The 23,542-nt window shown below is 47.5% G+C and overlaps 1 protein-coding gene across 6 annotated transcripts in view; it reads left to right on the forward strand.

Annotated features, from left to right (window-relative positions):
* The window catches only part of LOC140425471 (catenin delta-2-like), a 1,686,689-nt gene that overhangs the window by 847,938 nt on the left and 815,209 nt on the right, over positions 1-23,542 (forward strand). The window contains exon 1 of one of the 6 annotated variants that reach the window (XM_072509784.1): positions 17,099-17,681. The exons of 4 other annotated variants lie outside the window; for them this stretch is intronic. The gene's annotated coding sequence lies outside the window, so the exon portion shown is untranslated. Of the gene's footprint in view, positions 1-17,098; positions 17,682-23,542 lie in introns of those variants that run through there. One more of the 6 variants, XM_072509785.1, reaches the window with a different exon arrangement.

Here is a 23,542-nt window from a genome sequence, read left to right on the forward strand (position 1 = left end):
TTCTGCAGACTTCCGGTATCCTCTGCCCTTTTTGCTTTACCACTCATCTTAGTGTCGTCTGCAAACTTTGCCACATTGCACTTGGTCCCCAACTCCAAATCGTCTATGTAAATTGTGAACAACTGCGGGCCCAACACTGATCCTTGAGGGACCCCACTAGTTACAGGTTGCCAACCAGAGAAACACCCATTTATCCCCACTCTCTGCTTTCTGTTAGTTAACCAATCCTCTACCCATGCTACCACTTTACCCTCAATGCCATGCATCTTTAGTTTATGCAGCAATCTTTTGTATGGCACCTTGTCAAAAGCTTTCTGGAAATCCAGATATACCACATCCATTGGCTCCCCGTTATCTACCGCACTGTTAATGTCCCACCCGTGATCTTTTTAAACATATCCAGGTGAGTGGCTAGTTTTCTCTCTGATCAGCATTGGATTCAATGGTTTTGACCGTGATTGGAAAATTTCAGCCAATAGGACTGGCGACCAAAAGCTTGGTCATCGAGGTAGGGTTTGACGAGTGTCTTAAAAGGGAGAGAGAAGGAGAGAGAGAGAGGGGGGCACAGAGGTGAAGGGAGGAAATTTCAGAACCAAAGGCCTCCGAAGCTACAGGAACAGCCACTCATGCTGGAGTGATGAAAACTGAGGGAGCACGAATGGCAAGAATTGGAGGATGAATGTGAAAATTTATCCTTCCCTCTGTTTTGAAATCATTTAGAGCAAAAGATTCATAATTACTTTAGGAGTGTAGGGGAAAGCACAGAATGAATTGTACGGATGCATGCTGAGCGATTCTTCAGTGTGCAGGCTCTCTCATTTCAGCAACCTGGGATTTGTCTGAAAAGTTGTAGCTATAAATCTGTTGATCTGACTAAAGTGATTGTTACGGCAAGAATGCCAACTAAACCCCCAAGAGAGGCTCAGTAAATGATTAATGAAGGTATTCAAATGCATAATGATAATTTTACTGGGGAGTTAAATTATTTTATTGCGAATCCTGAAATGATTGTGACTTATGTTAGTGTAACCTACATGCACAGTGGGCCCACTGGTAAAAAGAATATGTTGATTGAGTGATTTGATTGATTCAGTTTATTGCGAATGATTTCTTGACGTGTCTTTTCTTCACTGCTCATGATTTGCTCCCTGCTCCTCTGTTCTGGTATGCTTCTGTTCAATGAATATGAAATTTATATCAATGAAAAAATGACGCCAATCAAGAAGCATGTCACTGAAGTATAGGACTTAAATGTTTCATAAAGGCTGTTCTTGTAAGACAACCAGCAGATTTTTGTGGTGAGGCCCTCCCCCCTCCAATGATTTGGAGAATCTAGCAGGGTGCTGTGGAGTTTGGTGGTACTGAGGAGGTTGGAAATCTCGAGTTGTGATCGCACTATTGAAGAATAACGAGAGTGGAATCCAGGATTTTGATGAAGTGAATTTGGTGACTTGGGTGCGCAATTAACTGTCGAAGTAACAATGACTCTGAAATTCTAAATGGAAGCAAAAGAGACACAGCCAATATAAATGGTGCTCTTGGGAACCAAATAAACTTTTATTTGAAACATTTACTCGTAAATACCTCTGAACTTCGTTCAGCTTCTATTTTAAGAGTCCTTCGATAAAGAAATCCATGAGGCACTGTGGGGCATCACCAGCAGCAGAATTGTATTCCACCACAATCTGTAACCTCATGGCTGGCATATCCTTCATCTACCATTATCATTAAGTCAGGGAATCAACCCTGGTTCAATGAAGACTGCAGGACAGCATGCCAGGATTAGCACCAGGCGTACCTAAAAATGAGATCCCAACCTGGTGAAGCTACAACGTAGGACTACATACATGCTAAACATCAGAGGCAATATGTAATCAATAGACAGAGCTAAGCAACCCCATGACCAATGGGTCAGATCAAAGCACTGAGGTCCTGTTGCATACAGCCGTGAACAGTGGTGGACAATTAAGCAATTAAAATAAAAATAAGGCTCCACAAATACCCCAAACTCAATGATGGGGGAGCCCAGGACATCAGTACAAAACATAAGGCTTAAGTATTTGTAATCATCTTCCGCCAGACGATGCCGAGTGAATGATTCCTCTCTATCTCTTCCTGAGCTCCCCAGCATCACAGATTTCAGTATTCAGACAATTTGATACATTCCATTCCACACAATATCAAGAAATGGTTGCAGGCACTGGGTACAGCAAAGGCTATTTGCCCTGACAACATCCCCATACTGAAGACGTAGCCGTGCCCTTGGCTAAACTGTCCTAGCACAGCTACAACATTGGCATCCACCCAACAATGTGGGAAATTCCTCAGCAATGCCCTTACCAAAAAAATCAGATCAAGAGGTGAGATGAAAGTGATTATCTCTGGCATCAAGGCAGCATTTGACTGAATGTGGCATCACGGAGCCCTAGCAAAATTGACGTAAATTAAATTAGGGGGAAATTCCCCACTAGTTGGAGTCAGGCCCATCACAAAGTAAAATGGTCGTGACTGTTGGAGGCAATTCATCTCAGTCCCAGGACATTGCTGCAGGAGTGCCTAAGATTACTGCCCAAGACCCAACCATCCTCCGTTGCTTCACCAATGCCCTTCCCCCTATCATAAGGTCAGAAGCGGGGATGTCCACTGATGTGTTAGGTATCAGTTGCAACTCATCAGATACTTGACTGCATGCAGCAAGACCTGGGCAAAATTCAGGCTTGGACTCATAAATGGTAAATAACAGTCGTGCCACACAAATGCAAAGGGCATCTCCAATATAAGTGAATCAAATTATCTACCCTTGGTAATAGATAGAATTACCATCTCTGCATCCCCCACCATCAACATACTAGGTGTTACTATTGTCCAAAAATGTAACTGAACCAGCAGTACAAATATTGCAGCTAAAAGAGCAAGTCAGAGGCTAGGAATCCTGCGGTGAGAAATGCACCTCTTGACTCCCAAAAGCCAGTGCACTATCGACAAGGCACAAGTGAGGAGTGTGATGGAATACTCTACAATTGCCTGCATGAGTTGAGCTCCAACAATGCGCAAGAAGATCGACACCATTCAGGACAAATCAGCCCACTTGATCACATCCCAACCAACACTTAAACATTCATTTCCTCCACCACTGATGCACAGTGGCAGCAGTGTGTACCATTTACAAGATGCATTGCATCAACTCGACAAGCTTCTTTCAAAAACACTAACCAAACCCACAGCCTCTGCCACCTAGGACAAGAACAACACATGTATGGGAACACCACCACTTGCAAGTTCTCTTCCAAACCACACACCATTCTGACACGGAATTATATCACTATTCCTTCGCTGCCACTGGGTCAAATTCCTGGAACGCCCTCTTCCTAACAACACTGTGGGTGTACCTATACCAGATGGCCTGCAGCAGTTCAAGAAGGCAGCTCACCACCACCTTTACAACAACAGTTACAGGTGGCAACAAATATTCACTTCTGCCCTGCCAATGACAGCCACACCCCATGAAATAATGAAGGAAATGTATCCAGGGCAGCTGTGTAAAATAAACTTTCGGCCTTTTAAGTGTGATAGTCAAAGGCTTGACACTTGTTTCAGGATTCCAATGCCATGTTAGTCAAAAACAAGGTGGAGCATGTGCATTTATTATTAGGTCTGTGTTGGCCTCACCAACAGTCCCAATAGGGCTTTCAAGTGTTTTTGGTATTCGGTTGCTCACTGTGGAACCACGAGGAGTAGGAGTGAGGAGTGGTTTCAGGGTCACACTGTGGGCTGCTGCCAACCCTCACTTACCACCTCTTCCCATTCGCAGCTGATGTGCTGGACATGCACCTTTTCATTCGCAGAAGGTATTGTTCTTCAAAATGTTTCAAGCGCAGTTTAACGCAACGCACCAACCATTGAAGCCAAGTTTTTATTTCCGAGCCAGTAATGAAAATGATTGCATTCCCTGTTCTATTTGACATTTCAGAATTACAGAGTACAGTAAACTTGAAATAAGCACGTCTTGTGCAAATGTTGTTGACCTTTAGCCATTCCTTTACTGAGACAAAATCGTAGCTCAGCTCTTCCATTTACCTTTGCAGTTAACTCATCAATAAAATGATCAGATTCTGCTTTTACCTCAGAGAGCTCTGATTTATTTGGATGCTCTGGCTATTTTGGGTCAGGTATATTTAGTGAACTAATTTTGTTTTAAATGAGCTGCTCTGCTGAGGAAATAAGGTTTAATTTTCATGCAGCTTTTTGCCTGATCTGGTGAATGCATTGGGCCGGATAACCTCGGTTGACCTCCTCTTGTCAGTGTTTCCTTGTGCTGTTCTTAAATGTCAGAAGTGCAGTATGGATGCTGTGGAAATGGCTAAAGAGAAAATGGAAGGGATTGGGCGGGGGGGGGGGGGGGGGGAGGGAGGGAGGGGGGGAGGTAGATCATTAATCCAATACTTAACATTTGGATCAAGGTGAAGCAGCAACAAGCAAAGTTAAGCAAATGTCGGATTATATTGCCCATACAGTGGGATATAAACTGGAGACATCTTGAGCATGGTGCTCCGTTTCAGCCACCAAACTGTAGCAGCCATAATGTGTTGTGTTCTATGGCTCCCCTGATTATGAAGCCACGCATAGAACTTGGGTGGTTAGTTATAACAAGTATTTATTATTAACACGTGGACAGTTAATGAACAAACCTATGTACAGACGTATCATTGAGGAGGCGGTGGCATAGTGGTATTGTCACTGGATTAGTAATCCAGAGACCCAGGATAATGCTCTGGGGATGCATGTTCGAATCCCAGTAAAACTCAATAGAATATCTGGAAGTAAAAGTCTAATGATGACCGTGAAACCATTGTCGATTGTCGTAAAAAGCCATCTGGTTCACTAATGTCCTTCTGCCAGCCTTACCTGGTCTGGCCTACATGTGACTCCAGCAAAGTGGTTGACTCTTAAATGCCCTCTGAAATGGCCCAGCAAGCCAATCAGTTGTATTCAACCACTACAAAAAGGAAATTAAACCGGACGGACCACCTGGCATCGAACCAGGCACCGGAAACGACAGACCCAGCCCTGTTGACCCTGCAAAACCCTCCTTACTAACATCTGGGGGATTGTGCCAAAGTTGGGAGAGCTCACAGACTAGTTAAGCAACAGCCTGACATAGTCGTATTCACAGAATCATAACTTACAGACAATGTCCCAGACACCACTATCACCGTTCCTGGGTATGTCCTATCTCACCGGCAGGACAGACCCAGCAGAGGCAGCGGCACAATGGTCTCCAGTCGGGAGGGAGTTGCTCTGGGAGTCCTCAATATCGCCTCAGGTTAAAGACATGGGCAAGGAAACATCCTGCTGATTACCCATTACCCATCAGCTGAAAAATCAGTACTCCTCCAGGTTGAACACCACTTGGAGGAAGCACGAAGGGTGGCTAGAGCACAGAATATGCTCTGGGGTGGGGGACTTCAATATCCATCACTTAGAGTGGCTCGGTAGTATCACCACAAATTGAGCTAGCCAGGTCCTAAAGGACATGGCTGCTAGACTGGAACTGCAGCACGTGGTGAGGGAACCAACAAGAGGGAAAAACATACTTGACCTCATCCTCCCCAATCGGGGGCTGGCTTAGCTCAGTGGGCTAAACAGCTGGTTTGTGATGCAGAACAAGGCCAGCAGCACGGGTTCAATTCCCGTACCAGCTGAGAATTCTGAATTCTCCCTCTGTGTACCCGAACAGGCGCCAGAATGTGGCGACTAGGGGCTTTTCGCAGTAACTTCATTGCAGTGTTAATGTAAGCCTACTTGTGAAATAAAGATTATTTATTTATTTATTCATCTGCCTGCTGTGGATGCATCTGTCCATGACAGTATCGGTAGAAGTGACCACCACACAGTCCTTGTGGAGACAAAGTCTCGTCTTCACATTGAGGAAACCCTCCATCGTGTTGTGTGGCACCAGCACCGTGCTAAATGGGATAGACTTCAAACAGATCTAGCAACTCAGGACTGGGCATCCATGAGGCGCTGTGGGCCATCAGCAGCAGAATTTTATTCAATCATAATCTGCAACCTCATGGCCCGGCATATCCCGCACTGTACCATTACCACCAAACCAGGGTATCAACCCTGGTTCAATGAAGAGTGCAGGAGAGCATGCCAGGAGCAACACCACGCATACCGAAAAATGAGGTGTCAACCTGGTGAAGCTACAACACTGGACTACTTGTGTGCCAAATAGCATGAGCAGCAAATAATAGACAGAGCTAAGCGATTCCACAACCAACGCATCAGATCTAAGCTTTGCAGTCCTGCCACATCCAGCCGTGAATGGTGCTGGACGAGTAATCAACTCACTGGAGGAGGAGGCTCCACAAATATCCCCATCCTCAATGATGGAGGAGCCCAGCACATATGTGCAAAAGACAAGGCTGAGGCATTCACAACAATCGTCAGTCAGAAGAGCCAAATGGATGATCTATCTCAGTCTCCTCTGGAGGTCCCCAGCATCACAGATGTCAGTCTTCAGCGAATACGATTCATTCCACGTGATGTCAAGAAATGCTGAAGGCACTGGATACTGCAAAGGCTATGGGTCCTGATAATATTCCATCAATAGTACTGAAGACTTGTGCTCCAGAACTGACCGCACCCCTAGCCAAGCGGTTCCAGTACAGCTACAACACTGGCATCTACCTGCAATGTGGAAAATTGCCCAGGTGTGTCCTGTACACAAGAAGCAGGAAAAATCCAAACCAGCCAATTACCGCCCTATAAGTCTACTCCCCGTCATCAGCAAAATGATGGACGGAGTCATCATCAATGCTATTAAGTGGCACTTACTCAGCAATAACCTGCTCATGGACGCTCAGTTTGGGTTCCACCAGGGTCACTCAGCTCTTGACCTCATTACAGCCTTGGTTCAAACATGGACAAAAGCGCTGAATGCCAGAGGTGAGGTGAGAGTGACTGCCCTTGACAGCAAGGCAGCATTTGACCGAGTATGGCATCAAGGAGCCCTAGGTAAACTGCAGTCAAAGGGAACCAGGGGGAAACGCTCTGCTGTTTGGAGTCATACCTGGCACAAAGGAAGATGCTTGTGGTGGTTGGAGGTCAATCATCTCAGCACCAGGACATCACTGCAGGAGTTCCTCAGGGTAGTGTTCCAGGCCCAACTATCTTCAGCTGCTTGATCAATGACCTGCCTTCCATCATAAGATCAGAAGTGGGGATGTTTGCGGATGACTGCACAATGTTCAGCACCATTCGCGACTCCTCAGACAATGAAGCAGTCCGTGTCAAAATGCAGCAAGACCTGGACAATAACCAGGCTTGGGCTGACAAGTGGCAAGTTACATTCACACCACACAAGTGCCAGGCTATGACCATCTCCTACAAGAGAGGATCTAACCATCGCTCCTTGACATTCAATGGCATTACCATCGCTGAATCCCCCACAATCAACATCCTGGGGGTTACCATTGATCAGAAGCTGAACTGGACTAGCCACATTAATACTGTAGCTACCAGGGCAGGTCAAAGGCTAGGAGTCCTATGGCGAGTAACTCATCCCCTGATCCCCCAAAGCCTGTCAACCACCTACAAGGCACAAATCAGGACTACAATGGAATACTCTCCACTTGCCTGGATGAGTGCAGCTCCAACAACACTCGAGGACAAAGCAGCCTGCCTGATTGCTCCTCCTTCTACAAACATTCAAACGCTCCACCACTGACAAACAGTGGCAGCCCTGTGTACCATCTACAAGATGCTCTGCAGTAACTCACTAAGGTTCCTTCGACAGCACCTTCCAAACCCACGACCATTACCATTTAGAAGGACAAGAGCAGCAGATACCTGGGACCCCCACCACTTTAGGTTCCTCTCCAAGTCATTCATCACCCTGACTTAGAAATATACCGCCGTCCCTTCGCTGTCGCTGGGACAAAATCCTGGAACTCCCTCTCTGACAGCTCAGTGAGTGCACCTACAGCTGATGGACTGCAATGTTTCAAGAAGGCAACTCATCACCACCTTCTGAAGGGCAACTAGGGATGGGCAATAAATGCTGGCCTAACCAGCGACGCCCACATCCTGTAAATGATTTTTTTTAAAGTTACTGGAGAGCTACCGTGAGATGCGACTGTCCTGTTGTCTGTCCTGGTACCAACTGCCGCGTCCCGTCAGTCACCTGCTGCATATCTGAATCCCTGTGTCTGGCTCCACCTACTGGCAGGAGGTCATAACTGTCACTGCATGTATTGATGATCAACTTTATACATTGGTATAATTATGTACAGTTATATACATTGGTACGATTATATCCAGTTATATACAGATATGTATATGTACATATCACCACATCCCCCTTCCTTTGGAGAAAGGTGTATTCACAATCACATTTCGTGAACATTCAGTTACAAGTTCAATCTATCAGGCTTGGGCCTAATTCTGGTACACCATCTGAGCAACGGCTGGGTTAGTGAGCATGCCCCACCTTCATCAATTGTTGGCCTTTCCCCCAGCACCACAGCAGATGCATCATTAACCCCGGCTGTGCTGGACAGTCTGTGTCTTTCTCCAGCTTGGGATTAGACCCAGACTCATGTACTGAGTTAAACACAAAAGGTGGTTGTACTTTGATGAGCGCTCATCGGCTCCGGCGTAGAAGTGAGCCATCCTCAGTAAACACCATAAATGAGTGCAGACCCGTTTGTTGAACAACCGTCACAAGCTTCACCCATCCTTTGCCATTGGGGTCCTCGATTCTGACCGTGTCTTTTATCTGCAAGGGCTGGAGTGTGCTTGCACACCTATCATAGATCTCTTTCTGCTTTTGTTTCTGAAGACTCAGCTTCCTCTGGGACCGTCGATTGACCGTGGGCGCCACCATGGAAGGCAGGGTTGTTCGCAGCTGCCTGTTGAGAAGCAGCTCCACTGGTGACAGGACATTTGCCAGTGGATTGAATGGTAGCTGAGTAAGGTGAGATACATGTCTTCCTGGCTGCCCAGGGCCTTCGTCAGCAGCTGCTTCACTGTGTAAGTCCTTTTCCACCATCCCATTCGACTGGGTAGAGAGCGGGCTCGAGGTTATGTGTTTACAGTCATACCGGCGAGCGTACTCAGTCCATTCATGATTGCTCAAACAATGACCATTGTCAAACATGACAATAGATGGTATGCCATGCCCGGCAAAGATTGCTTTGACCTGCTGAATTACACAGCGAGCTGTTGCGTTGAGCAACTGTGCCACCTCTGGGTAATTGGAGAAGTAGTTTATTCTGACCAGATAGACTCTACCCTGAAGATGGAACAAGTCCAGGCCGACTTTCTGCCACGGGCTGGCAACAACGTCTTCCACATGCATGGGTTCCTTGCTCTGCCTGCATCGAAATGTCTGATAGGTATTGCATTGCTCAAACATACCTGCAATGTCCTGAGTAATGCCTGGCCAATATATCGTCTCCAAGGCCCTGCACTTGCACTTTTCAATGCCCAAGTGCTCTTCGTGAAGCTTTTTTAGCATGAGCGGCCTCAGCGCATGCGGATGACAATCCTGTGCTGCCTTAAAAGAAGACCATTCACCTCACTGAGCTCAGCACGAATATTATAGTGTGCAGAGCAGGAGCTTTTCGGACAACCTTCTTTGAGATACCAGCTGATCTTTTGAAGCACCGGATCTTTGGCTGTTTCTGCCTTGATTAGCCTCGACTTTCCGTCAGAGATCGGCAGTGACACAGCCACTATGTCGACATGTAGTTGAACTTCGTCAGTCCCTGGACAGAACTCATTGATTTTTTTTTTTAAATATAAATTTAGAGTACCCAATTCATTTTTTCCAATTAAGGGGCAATTTAGCGTGGCCAATCCACCTACCCTGCACATCTTTGGGTTGTGGGGCCGAAACCCACGCAAACACGGAGAGAATGTGCAAACTCCACACGGACAGTGACCCAGAGCCGGGATCGAACCTGGGACCTCGGCGCCGTGAGGCAGCAGGGCTAACCCACTGTGCCACCGTGCTGCCCTCACAGACAGACCTCATTGATGGCCGCCGCTCTCGAGAGTGTATCAGCGACAGCCAGAAACTTGCCTGGTGTGCAGATCAGGTTAAAGTCATACGCAGGAATTTCATCACAAATTGTTGTATCCTCAGGGACCCCTGACAGAAGTTCTTGTGGACTATCACAACCAACGGCCTGTGGTCCCTCCCAAGCAAAAATGTGGGCAGCCCATATAGGTAGGCGTGAAGTTTTTCGAGGCCCATGACTAGCTCCAGGCATTCCTTTTCAATTTGTGCAAATCTGCGCTCTGTTTCCGTCATGGCCCTCGAAGCATATGCCACCGGCAGCCAATCCCCATTCGCACTCTGCTGCAGAGGCACTGCCCCAATCCCGTCCTAAGATGCATCCGTGGAGATTTTGGATTTCTTGGCCCGGTTAAAAAAGGCCAAGACAAGCACCGTTGTTAGCGAAACACAGATGGCAGGATTCTCCGATTGCCGACGCTGAAACCGCATTCGGTGATTGGGCGGAAAATCCCCTTTGAAGCCGAAATCGGGGGCGGCACCTGTTTTCGGATGCTCCGCCCCGTCCAAAATGGCATCATTGGTGGGTACGCCGCACACCGTTGGGACGGCCTCAGGATGTCTCCTGAAGGCCCTCCCCTGATGCTCAGCCCCCAATGGGTCGACATCCCGACCGCGTGGATTACTTGTGGTCTGAGGTTTCGTCAACCTCGCGTGGCGGCTGCGGACTATGTCGTTCTGCTGACCAGGAGGTCAAACCCTTGAAATACCTCCTGATGTGTCTTTAAGATCGACTCCACCAAGATATGTTGGAGGAGTGCAATGCACTCTGCAGTTTACCCCCTCTTGACAAGCCCGAGTTCTTCACATGCCTGCACCACAATGAGCGAATCACGCTCTGTCTCCACCATGGGGAATAGTATTCTGCGCGTTACCTCCTTGACAGTGACATCAACTCGCATTCTCCCAAAGTTGGGATCCCATGCCCATTGTAGTCTTTCAAAGCATTCCTCCCAGAATGATGTGAGGTTTGACCTTTAGCCACTGCACCACATTGACCAGAATCAGGTTGGCTCTCACTCCCGTATCGAGTTTGCAACTGATGGGCATTCCATTGAGCATTACTGGGATCATCCATCTCTCCTCAATAGTCCCTGCAGTCGCCTCACTGTAACTGCAGACTGGAATTGTCACTTCCATATTTCGGCCAGTCGAACTGTTTGAGTCACTATTCAAAAGCATATTCACATCGGCCCGGTTGTTGTCTCTTTTGTCCTTTTCCGGACTCTTCTTTTCTGTCCAGACAACTGTGCATCGGCAGGCAAAGTGACCCATTCTGCCACACTTGTGACAATTCTTTTTGAAAGCAGGGCATTGGCACGCGGAAAGTGTCTGTTGTTCCATTTTGTGGCACAAAATGGCAGATGGGACATTTTGCCCAAAATGGCCGCCCGCATCGAGACCACGTTTCTTTTGATGTTGCGTAGCAGTGAGCTCAAAATGGCCACCTGCACGAGACCACGTTTCTTTCCGAACTGCGCCACAGCACCTATGGCGCCAGTATCACTTCCAAGATGGCCACAACATTATCTGATCTGAAGGAGCCGATCCGCTGTGCAGATAACTCACTTGCCTGGCATATACTGATGGTGGCATCCAACGTGAGGTTGTCTTCCCTCAACAATTGTTCTGGTAGTGCAACATCCGAAATCTCCCCAAAAGATTGGTCACAGATCATTGAACATTGCAACTGTCCAAAAATCCACGACTGGGCCTTTCGTCTTAAATCCGTCGCCAAGTTATCGAACGACTCCTCATCGTTTTTTGGCACGGGAACAGACCAAGTATCGTTCAAAAGTCTCATTTTCTTCGAGGAGAACAATGCAGATCAAAGCGCTCAATCACCTCACCGTAACTCTCTTCTTCGTTATCAAAACTTAAGAAATTATACAGTTCAAGTGCTTGTGGACCTGCTATCGATAGCAGCAACGCAACGCGCCTTGCGTCAGGCAGCGCCTGGGGGTCACGGGCTAAAAGATGGACTTAAAAGCGTGCTAGTTTGTGTCCAGATTACCCGAGACTTGAAGTTGGTGGGGGGGCTTCAAACCATCCATCTCAGACTTCACCATCTTGTGTTGCATTTGTTGCTAACGTTTGGTTGGCTCTTAAATGTTGCCCGTTGTATCTTTATTTAATTTGCTCTGTTTCTATAACCTTTGCTCTAGAGTCGGCAGGTATCTTTATGATACCACCACGAGGTTCAAGTTCAAGTACTGATCAATAACTCACTACACCAGTTAGTAAGTTTCAAATCAAAACACATTTATTATACACAGTCAATCACTACTCAGCACAAAACTCTACTTACTAGACTATTTTCTAACACGAAAAGGCCTATACTTAGCTTTGGAACTGGTCCACCAGGTCAGGGGAACAAATGGCCTTTCGTTCGATTCTGAGTCTGCAGGATTCAAAACCTGGTATGGACTGGTAGCTAGGAGCGCCTATCTCGTAGCATGCGTTGCCTGGAGACTTACTTGGTTGGTGCGGCAGCTAGGCAGGTCACTGTCAAGGGTTGGTTCGAGTTGCTGAGTGACCCTGCCAAGAAGGAAGAATTGAACTTGGGGACTCTACTTTATAGTCCCCAGGGGCTTTGCGCCATTCGGGGCAGACCCCCTATCTGGTTCCAAGTGATTGGACTAGGTTCCGATCACTTGGATCGATTTCTCCAATACTGGAGCCATTCCATGATCGCTGGGCGGTTCCTGAGTGTCCGTTGGCCATCCTTAGTCTTGGCTCCTGCTGGCGCCGAGGAGTCTGGCTTGGTCTTATTTACCTTAAATGTTTCAATTGTTCCCGGGGATCGCTCATTAATATGCAGATGGCTGTTGGTTTCAGTGCTGTCTGGGTTTCTGCAAAGTCTAATACACAGGAAACTTTGTACCTGCTAGTTTTTCCTGGCTTGACTGAATTTCCCTGCATTCTTTGCGGATCTCCATTTTAAGTCGGGAAGTGGCCAACTCAGGTGGCTACACATTGAGTCGCAAATTCATAGTTCACCAGGTTGGTAGAGAAGTTGTTTGTTCAGATTCTCCTATTCTTCAGCGTGGATTGTCTTGTCTGCAGTCTCCTTCAGTTCTTCAACACTCCTGGTACCATGTTGTGTTCTATGGCTCCCTTGATCATGACGCCACGCATAGAACATGTATGGTTAGCTATAACAAGTATTTATTATTAACATATGGACAGGTAACCAACAGACAATTGTATCTAAGTGACTGGAGAGCTATGGTGAGATGCAACTGTCCTGGAGTCCATCTTGCTACCAACTGCCGCGTCCCATCAGTCACCTGATGTATATCTGGCTTCATGTATGTCTGACTCCATCTACTGGCTGGAGGTCATAACTGTCACTACATGTATTGATGATCAGCTTTATATATTGGTACAATTATATACAGTTATATATATTGGTACAGTTATACACAGTTTTATACAGATATGCATATGTGCATGTCACCACATAATGGTGTGTATTGATGGCAGGAAAATGTCCCAAGTTTCTTTAGAGGAGCATCGATAGACAACATTTGGACATCAAGCCACATTGGGAAAATAACAACTCCATCATGCCCCATTCATTAGTCAGAATGTGGCTCACTCGGTAGTCATCAGGAGTGAGAATACTTGCAATTTTATTTTCTCTCATAATTCAGGGTCACCGAGGCCAACTGAAGAACAGCAATAACTCACATTTAAAATGTCCCAAGGGCATTCACAGCAGCATCATCATACAAAACTTGACACTGAGCCGCATACAGAGGCCCAGTATGGGCTGAATATTCCAAGGTAAGAGGAAAATCCGATTGACTCACATCAGGCTCGCTCAGCTGTGACATGTTCCTGACTCCATGCATTTTTCCTGAAGGTAGGGTCTCAGGAGTGATGGTTATCCTCCCTTTTATTGGCAATTAGCCAATGAAAGGAACTTAATAGGGCATTAGCTCATTTGTCCAACAGCACACAGATCCCCCTGGGTGAAGAAGTCTGGAAATTTAACAAAGCCAGCTTCACAGCAGGAGATCAGAGCTGCGAACCCTATGAGGCCTTTATTACATTTCCGGCACTCAATTACAATGCCCAGGTCTCCTCAAACAGAAGGCATGTCACTGTAGCCACTTCATGGAAGACTGATGCCTCCACTAACGTTGCACCAGCTGCAATAGCAGGTGATGCCTTGCTAGTGAAGGTGGTTTAATGGCGTGATATTTGTTGCTGGCCGCTCAGCAGCACCAACATGGTGGCCAGCAGGTTATGGGGAAAAGGCAGGGGAATGGGGATAAGAAAAATATCAGCCATGATTGAATAGCGGAGCGGACTTGATGGGCTGAGTGGCTTAATTCTCCTCCTATATCTTATGGGTCTACCCTTGTCAAGCTCTGAACAGGAATTGATTCTGGTGTCAGAACCACGACCCACCCACAAAAATGCAGCCTAGAAGCATTAAAGAAGCATTTTTTAAGAAAAGACTGGGAAAATGGTAGAGAGGCCGTGATGTTTAAGGAGGTCATTTCAGCAGCTGTAGCCAACAAAGGAGCAACATTGAAAATCGGGTATTCACAAGAGCTCAAACCTGAAGGAACACGCATTTCAAAGTTAGGGGAGTTAGAGATATGGGGCGGGATTCTCCCTTCCGGGGACTAAGTTCCCTCGCCTGCCGGAAAACGGGCGGGAATCACTCGGATTATTTCCCAGAAAGTCTGGGGTGATTCTCCGTCTTCAAGAGGGCTAGCAGGACCCCGGCGTGCGTCCCGCAACTCCGGCTGTTGGCGGGGCCCTGCAGTTACGCCTGCGCGGCTGCACATGCGCACGGCGGCCGGCCGCAGGTCCGTGAATGCCTGCGGCGGCCGTCTTCCCGCCGGCCACCGCGCAACATGGTGGAGCCCTACAGGGGCCCGGCGCAGAGGAACATAGGCCCCGCCCCTCGGAATAAGCGCGCCCGCCGATCGGTAGCCACCGATCGTGGGCCTGGCCACTGTGGAGCCCCCCCCCGGAGTCATATCCCCCTGCCCCCCTACCAGGACGGCCCCCACTGCCAGAGCGCCGAGGTCCTGCCGGGTGGGACCACATGTGAACCACGCCGGCGGGACTCGGCGGGCACTTGGCCCGTCGAACACGGAGAATCACTGCAGGGGCCGTTGACCAGCGCCACGTGGATCGCGCGCTCGACTGGCGGCGATTCTCCAGCCACCGGAGAATCGCATGCCGGCGTGGGAGCCCATTGGTAATTCTCCACCCCCCCCCCCCCCCCCCGCACGCGATTTCGGCGCGGAGGGTCAGAGAATCCCGCCCCCGGAGGGGCATCGCCAAAAATGGCCTTTAAAACAAGGATGATGAATTTAAAACCTTGGATTGATTCAAGAGACTGGTGGCATGAAGGTAGGATTGGCTGAGTGGCCTGTGTGATCTTTATTATGGAATACTGCGGCGTAGAGAGGCTGTTCAATCCATAAAACCTGCACCATGTTTTCCTCCACATGAGTCATCTCATCTAATCCCGCTCTCCTGTTGGCTCGCACATCTTTCAATGTCGGGCTTTTTCAAGCAACTATTAAATTAACTTTGAAACTGGTTATCTGGTTTCTGCTTTAATCATGGTTTGTGACTTGACAGGTCCACATTCAAAATAAAGTCGCCACAATCCCGGATGACCATAGGCTGCTTTCCCCTTTGAGGGGGGAGCTGACTAGTGATGATTTAATCTGAGGATCACCGCACCTCAGGCGAGGGGCACGGTTGAGAAGGCTGGGCCTTCATGCATAACCTCAGCCGTTAAGGGAATTGAACCCGCGCTGCTGGCCTCGCTCTGCGTCACGAACCAGCTGTCCAGCCAACTGAGCTCACCAATATTGCTGTAAAGAACTTTTTTTTTCAACCACCCTTTTTAAGCTTTCTCACCATTATCGTGCCTTCTCATTACCATCTCGCTGATCAGAGGAAGCAACACATCACTATTATTTTGTGAAATAATCCTTTTCGACAAGTTTTCCCGTCCAAAAGAACAGATAATTGGCTCTGTCCATTTTAAAATGATCTTGAGTGAGGACTAAAACAGCATCTTATTCCATTGGATGCCAGCTGGGGGCAGCAATGCACATTCTACGGTCGTCAGTGTTTGAATCCTGTTTTTAATTCAGTGGAAAATAATTGACAACATTGGCGAGCTGATCGCTTCCCCTCCCATCCAACTGTACGACTCTGACTCCAATCTATCTTCCATCGCTTCCCAATGCCCCTGTGTCTCCTGTTGCCCTTTATATTCAGGCTGTCCCATCTGCCATGATTTTCCACATGCCCTGTGTTTTCCTCATGCCTTCAGGGTGTTCTGTAATGCCTCTTTCCGTGGCCATTAAATGATCCTACAGTCCCTCTGCCCTCACCCCTCACCACCACCCCCCCCCCCCCCCCACCACCACCACCGAAGTGAGAAGAACATCTTTGTGAGGAGAGGCTATCTTTGTGTATGTGTGTGCGAAAGCTGGCCTATCACCCTCTTACCCCAGAATTGTTCCAGGTACGGATGAGTGTTGTGAAAATAAGCCCTCTCTTGAAAAATAAAAAGCAATGCAATGAACTGCAGGAAATAAATGCCACGCATGTTTACAGCTAAATGGCAGAGTTTGGCAAGCACTTGTGACAATAGGCCATGTGTACAATAACGTTACATAGTGAGATCACATAATTGTCAATGGGGCTGTTCACAATACAATCGGATGTCATGACGTTTAATTTACTACAAAGAGATGAGCTCCCAAAATGGCCTTTTCTCATATTGTGATGTTCACGCTGCCGCCTGTCATTGAGGTCAGTGTGATTGGTTTGCTGTTGGATCAATTATTTTCTCTTCTATCTTTGCTTTTACATCAATCATCACATCTGGGAGGGGAAGTGGGATTTGGGGAGGGTGGGGTGGGGGAAGAGGTGGGGTCGGACAAAGTAAGTGCAGCAGCTTCCCGGGATTGCATGCTTTACGAATGTTTCTTTCTCCAGGAGACACATCCTTGATGTGTGTAAATGTGCTAAGAATTCAGACCCATAGATGCAGCGGTAGATTGTGCAGTAAATCGTGTGACGCGACCTGAAGCAGTGGGTGCAGCTTTCACTGGGAGTTTTATTTGTTTAAAGAGAAATCGAGAGAAAAAAGCAGGAGTCTAATGCACAATTGGGAGGGGGAGGAATCGAGGCGACCTGATTGGATTACAGCTTGAATTTATACAGTCGAATGTAAATTGACTCTCTCAGGCTGTCTCCTGCAACTAACAATGGTCTGAACAGTCGTCTTCCACATCAGTAAATCGCGTTGAATCAAACCGTGACTCCACAAGTGGTCCAACAAATAAGGCATTGTTGCGCGGCTGCACTGCTTTTACCAGCAGCCTGGCTGAGAGCTGAGTGTGCTGCTGTTATAACAGAGCCCAGTCGCCACTTCAAGTGTAGAAATGGAAGCCCAGGAGAATCCGGGGAGTCCCTGATCCCAGCTCCTGGAATAGAAGAAGCTATGGGTAGGATCAAATGGCTCAGCTGTGTCACTGACTTGAAGCATCTTATTTCCTGATTTCAAATTGGAGAGCATCTGAGGCAGGGGCATTTGAAATATGTGAGTAGAGAGGATTTCTATCTGTGTTAAAGGCCATTCATGAAAATATCTAAACGTGGAGATGGAAATGAGAACAGCCATACATGTTGCACTTATGTTTCTCTGAAAACGGAAACTAGATATATACCTTTATAATGTGATGCTGAGCGAAAACTTTGTTGTCCTCCCCTCTTTGACTCTTCCCCCCTTCTGTCCAAATCTCTGTCCAATTTCTGTCCCTCCATTCTCAGGTCCATTCTTTGTCTGCCCCTCTCTCTCTCTCCCTCTGTCTTTCTTCCTCCCTTTTCACCCCACTTCCCCATGTGTGTGTCTGCCCCGCTGTCCATCTATATTCTCCGCCCCTCGATGTGTGTCTCAAGTGTTTCACAGGCCACGCTTGAAGCAGTCACTCTTTCTCTGCGGACTGTTTTTTTTTGCCTTTGCGCACAGCTCGGTCCCGCAAACACAGTCAGGTGAACGACTGTGTGTTTTGGTACTGTTGGTTGAGGTTTATGTTTTGGCCTGAAGAAACCCCTATTTCTCTTCAGATAAGACCCATCTCAGCTGTTGGATTAGGCAGATGTGGGCCTTGGTGCAGCATCTCGCTTGAAGCCTGGAACCTCCCACAATGCGACTGTGCCTCTATATTGCATTGAAATCCAGGTTTAGAATGTGGGCTTGAATCTCCCTCGATGTCTTTGGGGTGCAAACCAAGAGGTATTTTTGGTATTCTTTCCAGGGGCAAAGATAGAAAGTGCGCCTCCTTAGATCACCCTTAAATGCATCCTGACAGATGGCTAAGTAGTGGTGGGAGAGAGACACCCCTCAATCAATGAATGATATCCAGTGTGCATGCAGAGACCGAAAGAATTGAGATAATTATATTTGCGAAATGGTCGGCAAATGTTTCTCGCTTTCTCCAATGTTAATCCTGAAAGTTTTTCCAAACTTGCCTCCGACTTGAGGACTGAAAACAAAATGCCCAAATGGAACTTTGTTTCACTCTAATTGTTTGAGTGTTTGAAACAATCATTTATGGCCGGGATTTTCCCGCCCGTCGTAGCGGGACGCATTGCCAGAGATTCGACGGTTTGGCCAAAAGTCCATTGACTTTTAGCAGGACCAGATGATCCCAGCGGGACTGAAAAATCCCATCCTTCTGTCTTTTGTCTTTCACAGTGGGGGTTGCTGCTAATGAGTGAGGCACAACTTGATTTGGAAATTGGGGGAAAGAGTTTTTAGCCACTTGTCACCCCAGCAACGGTAACAACAGAGAAAGCTCTCTAACTTTCAAAATGTCATCAATGAAAAGCTGCCTACAGAACTTCACTGCTCTTTTAAATATACATAGGAACAGGAGTAGGCCTTTAAGGCCCTCAAGCCTGTTCCTCGCTTCGATGAGATTATGGCTCATCTGTATCTAAACTCCATTCAGCCATCTTGGGCCCAGTCCCTTAACATCCTTGTCTAGAAAAATCCATAAATTGAGTCTGTATTTACTGCTTTTTGTTGGTGATTTGAAGGCTTTCACTGTGAAGATGTGTTTCATAGAATCATAGAATTTACAGTACAGGAGGAGGCATTCGGCCCATCGGTTCTACACCGGCCCCTGAAAGAGCACCCTACTTTAGCCCTCACCTCCACCCTATCCCCGTAATCTAGCAACCCCACCTAACTTTTGGACACTACGGGGCAATTTAGCGTGACCAATTCACCTAACCCGCACATCTCTGGACTGTGGGAGGGAAACGGAGCACCCGGAGGAAACCCACGCATACACGGGGAGAACGTGCAGCCTCCACACAGACAGTGACCCAAGCTGGAAATCCTTTCCTAGCTTCTCTCCTGAATAGCCTTGAGCCCGACATTCAGGTTATGTCTACCTGCCCGAAATTCCCCCAGCAGTGGAATATCTTCAATCCGCCTTAACAATTCCTTTCAAAATTCTGAAAACTTTCATTAAATCACCCCATAACCTTCTGTATTCTAGGGAATACAAGACTGTAATAATCTGAAACGTAGCGCATGATTGCAACTCTGTGATTCACTCCTGCCAAAGACAATATATCCCTTCATAGGTACTGTACACTTCGAACTAGACACTCAGGAAGTGGTTAAAGTTTCAGATGGGAGCAGAGTTTGATGATGCGGTGCATGTTCGACAATTTGCTGTTCTGATTCTGGGGAGTGGAGGTGTGTTCAGCTAGGTTTGGATGTGGCTGCGTAGCAGAAACGTTGATGAGCACAGGCTGTGAAGTGAAGCAAATGTGCTGTCAGTACCCAAGAGATCACCCATTAAACCTTTGTTTTCTATTGTAGCCACATGTCAGATTATCAAATGTATGTACATAATATTTATTTATTAATCAGTTTGTGTGTATACATTTCTGTTTGCTTTATGTCCTGCCTGATATGGAGAACAGGCAGTGCATGTGCATCTAATATAACACTCAATCAGAAGTATCCAGAAGCTCGGCTCGTCTGAAATGAGGCAGCATAAAATGTCCACACGTTCAACTGTACTTCCAACAAACCAATAACAAATAATCGTTGAAACACAACATGGAATCAAATTAAAGGTTGAGCACGTGGTACAGCATTCTGAGCTGCTGCCTAAAAAGTACAAGCTGTTAAAGTGGTTAAAGGATAAACTCCGGGAGCTGCTGTTGCTGACTATACACTCAAGATTTCGTCCTGCACCATTACATCTTTAGCTGGGCCCTCTGAGGACACTGCATTCCACCAGTCCTGGCCTCTTCCACATCCCCAATTTCCGTTGCTCCACCATTTGCAGCCACACCTTCACCTGCCTCTCTACGTCATATTCTTCCTTTCAGACACTCCTTAAAATGTCCCCTTTGACCAGGATTTTGGTCACCTACCGGAATATCTCTCTCTATGGCTGAGTCAAATTTTGTCTGACAACGTAGTGCTCTGGGATGTTTTAAATGCAAGTTGTTGCTTTTCAATTGGCCTCAGCGTCCCTGTGCTACAAAAGACTGAAAAAAAAAGGTTGTCAGTCCCGAGGCAAAATATTCACCCCAACATGTTCATTTTGTCACCCCAGCTCCTGTGTTTAAAATGGTTAAAGGACAGAACAGAATCAGGGGCTCCTGGAGTTGCATTCAGATCTGCTGGACCACACACAGACAAACTATAAAATTCTATCAGGACTAGACAGGGTAGATGCAGGAAGGATGTTCCCGATGATGGGAGTGTCCGGGTAATAATCTAAGGAGACTGGGTAAACCTTTTAGGATTGAGATGAGGAGAGAATTCTTCACCAAGAGAGTGCTGAGCCTGTGGAATTTATAGCCTTTATTAGTGTCACAAGGAGGCTTATATTAACACTGCAATGAAGTTACTGTGAAAATCCCCTAGTCGCCACACTCCGGCGCCTGTTCGGGTTCACGGAGGGAGAATTCAGAATGTCCAATTCACCTAACAAACACGTCTTTCGGAACTTGTGGGAGGAAACCGGAGGAAACCCACGCAGACACGGGGAGAACGTGCAGACTCCGCACAGACAGTGACCCAAGCCGGGAATTGAACCCGGGTACCTGGCGCTTTGAAATAACAGTGCTAACCACTGTGCTACCATGCCGCCCATATTCGCTACCACAAGAAGGATTTGAGGCTGGAATTCTCCGGCTGTTGGGATTCTCTTTTCCCGCCTGCAGTGCACCCACGCTCATGGGTTTCCCAGTGGCACTGGACGGCTTCAATGGGAAATTCCATTGACAAGCAGCAGGAAGAGAGAATCCAGCCAACAGTGAACGGCATGCCGTTGAGAAACACACGGCTGGGGGACCAGAGAATCCAGCCAGGTATATTTTCAAGAAGCAGCTCTAGGGGCAATGGGGATCAAAGGATATGGGGGAAAGGTGGGATCAGGCTATTGAGTTGAACCATAGAAATCATAGAATTTACAGTGCAGAAGGAGGCCACTCGGCCTATCGAGTCTGTACCGGGCCTTGGAAAGAGCACCGCACACAAGCCTATGCCTCCACCCCGTCCCCGTAACCCAGTAACCCCACCTAACCTTTTTTGGACACTAAGGGCAATTTTATCATGGCCAATCCATCTACCCTGCACATCTTTGGACTGTGGGACGAAACCGGGGCATGCCAACTGAGGAGTGCCCAGCCATGTCACTGTGTGCGCCTTCCCAGGTGGAGGCACCTCAGGAGGACAGCAGAATCAGCAATCCTATCCAGTGTTGCTGCCAGCGAGGAGGTGCACTAAGACATAGCACTCACAAGCCTATGGTTAAGGCACCCTGAGCACCAGGTGGGTTGTCACGGGAGATTTCCATTTCTTTTATCTAAGTGTTGTTTGTGGCTGTGCGACTTTACCAAACATGTTATGTTCTGTTCTTGGAGTCTGCAGAACAGATAATGTTTTATGTTGCTATGACCTAAGTGGCTATGTTTGTCATAGATGCTGGCCTCATGAGGACGTTACATTAGACTGCAGGGATAACAAGCTTTATTAGAGAGGTAGTCAGTGGGACGGCAGGGTGGCGCAGTGGTTAGCACCGTTGCCTCACGGTGCCAAGGACCCGGGTTCGGTCCCGGCCCCGGGTCACCGTCTGTGTGGAGTTTGCACATTCTCCCCGCATCTGCGTGGGTTTCACCCCCACAACTCAAAGATGTGCAGGGTAGGTGGATTGGCCATGCTAAATTGCCCCATAATTTGAAAAAAATAATTGGGTACTCTAAATTTATTTTTTAAAAGAACGGTGGTGAGGCGGCATTCTTCGGGCTTCGGGCATTGGCGTCTCCAACATGAGTGTGAAGGAGACGGTGCCCTTGCATTGAGATGAATGCGTCACCTTGGCAACATAGCTGAATGTTCTTTAAATTAGTGCTCCCTGATGCCCCAGTAAGAGTTGATCAAGGCTGCCTCCTCGTTCTCACTCTCAGCCTGCTCAAGCACCTCATCTGAGTCATCAGTGGTGTCTTCCTCTGAAGCCTGTGAACCTGCCTCTTTGTCCTAATTTGTCAAGTGGATCCCCCTTGCAAAGAGCCAGATTATGTAGAGCGCAAGACACAACGACGATGAGCGACACGTGCACTGCTGGATATTGCAGAGACTCCTGGAATGGGCCAGGCATTGGAACCTCATTTTATGCTGCCGTATTGTCCTCTCCCCCACCGCCCTCATGGAGTCATGACTGAAATTGTACCTCTCCTCTGCCTCTGACCTTCAATGTCCGAGTGGCGTCTTGAATCATCTTTTCATCGGGTAACTCTTGTCACCCAGTCTTCGCAACTGTGAATGTTTCAGTATGTGGGCATCATGGGAGCTGCCTGGGAACCTCACACAGACGTGAAGAATCTGCGTCCTGTTGTTGCAGACAATCTGTATTTTCATGGAGTGATACCCCTTCCTATTTACAAAGGCACTCAGCTGGCCCACTGGTGCCTTGATGGCCACATGGGAGTGTGCATTTCATGGCACCTGGATGTGGGGGAACCCTACTATAGCTGCAGAGCCTCTTGATCGCTCAGCCTGGCTGGCTTGTCTGTCCTGACATGGATGAACCTGTTTATACGCCTGATAGATCATCAGTCACCAGCTTGACGCAGCTGACTGGGAGACTTTGCAAAGATCACCCACTGACCCCAGGAAAGGTCCAGAAGCATAAAGGTTCATAGTATCATAGAATTTACAATGCAGAAGGAGGCTATTTTGGCCCATCGAGTCTGCACCAACCCTTGGAAATAGCCCCGACCTAGGCCCACACCACCACCCTATCCCCATAACCCGGTAACCCAACCTGAACTTTTTTGGACACTAAGGGCAATTTATCATGGCCAATCCAACTAACCTACACATCTTTGGACTGTGGGAGGAAACCGGAGAACCTAGAGGAAACT

The sequence above is a fragment of the Scyliorhinus torazame genome, chromosome 6 (assembly GCF_047496885.1).
Source record: "Scyliorhinus torazame isolate Kashiwa2021f chromosome 6, sScyTor2.1, whole genome shotgun sequence".
Classification (NCBI taxonomy): Eukaryota; Metazoa; Chordata; class Chondrichthyes; order Carcharhiniformes; family Scyliorhinidae; genus Scyliorhinus; species Scyliorhinus torazame.